Source organism: Dermacentor albipictus, unplaced genomic scaffold, assembly GCF_038994185.2.
Source record: "Dermacentor albipictus isolate Rhodes 1998 colony unplaced genomic scaffold, USDA_Dalb.pri_finalv2 scaffold_13, whole genome shotgun sequence".
Taxonomy (NCBI): domain Eukaryota; kingdom Metazoa; phylum Arthropoda; class Arachnida; order Ixodida; family Ixodidae; genus Dermacentor; species Dermacentor albipictus.
This window is the reverse complement of record NW_027225567.1, coordinates 12,483,841-12,485,426: the sequence shown is the minus strand read 5'-3', so window position 1 is coordinate 12,485,426 and position 1,586 is coordinate 12,483,841.

Genomic DNA, 1,586 nt, shown 5'->3' with positions numbered 1-1,586 from the left:
GGCATTCTTTTTTATTGTTTTATGGACATCGTGATGCACATTACATGAGGCCTGTCTCTCCTTCTACGAATCAACTTCGCATGATCTTTCGTAAGCTTAATAGCTGCTCATCACTCCCCGCGTATATAATGAACCGTATAAGTTTGGTTGATTTATTCATTAATTTCTCGATGTAGCCGCAGCTAAACCTGTCTAACTAGTGTTGCGTCACGAAATTGTGGTTGGTAATGTATAAAAAGATTACACGCTAATTTATTCAGCCTTAGTGATTTTTTTTTTTGCAGTTTACGAAATGAATACCTATTTTGGCATACTTGTTAGACATCTTATAGCAATATCCTGAGAAAAATGTTAATAGGCATTGATAAGTGCGATAAAAAGCAATAAAGGGTGCATAGATGTCCGCAGAACGTTTGTGTCGTGCACGTCATAAGACGTGTTTATCACTTTTGTTGCTCTCGTTTATACGTGCGTGTTCAACTTGAAATACATAACCCATGGGTTATAGACAGTGCTCCAACAAGGGATGTCGCTGGATCCGATGTTTCGACAAGGGTACTTGCCCGCCAACGCACACCAACTGTGGGTAGAGGACCGGTAGAGCAAACACATGCTTGCTGCAGTTGTGTAACAATAAAGTTCCATGCTGGAAACCATGGAAGCCATCGCACTGTCTCCTACGCGTTCCAGTGAAGTCACCTCGCAATTTTTTTTTTGCATAAAAGCTTACGCTGATAGGGTAGCCTTTAATAGCCTGCGTACCCCATGGTGTGTGACAACGTGGGCTGCCGAGGATTAAATGATCTGCGCTGAACCAGTTGGCTGAGCGGTTCGACGTTGTGAACTGGTTGGCGAATCTTGATGCTGTATTTCCCTGAACCAGAAGTAAATCGGAACGAAACCGGAGGCTCTTAAACCTTAACCGGTATTTCTGGACCGAATGTCTGAAGCTACTTCGCACGTACGCGTGAACCATCTAGTTTGTTGTCTAAAAGATACGGTGGATCCATAAGAAAACTCTTTCGCAACCGCATTCCACGAAGCTTCGCACTACCTTCAGAGTAAGGTGGTTAGAATATGTAAAGAGCTGCTTATCATAGACGCATACCTTCCCGTCGTCAAACGTGCTAGGTGTAATCCTACGCTAGCAAGCGGGAGAATCTACGTGCCGTAGCGCACTTCGATGGCAATAAGTGCTAAGGCGTGGTGGAGAGCTCGCTATTTTAATCGAAGAGGTGCTTAAAAGTGTCTCTAGAGGCTAACTGCGTTACAGATGAACGATTGGAGCCAAATGCACGTGAAATGCACAGGAATCAGTTTATAAATTCCGAAATCAAGAAAAATAATGTGGCAAAGGCCCGAAGAGTTCTCGGGTAGCGATTATTAATAGAATTGAAGAAACGAGCTACGTAAGCTCTACCGGTAGCGCTGCTATAGCATCTCTGATTCCCCGCTGCGGTCCCGGTTTCGGTTCCCTGCGTCGGAAGCTTATGGCACTTTCTTAGACGTGGCGAAAACCTTTTCGCCCCTTAAATTTGATAATGGCAAACGACAGGGAGCAGCGCACCCTCACTTGCACTCGAGAG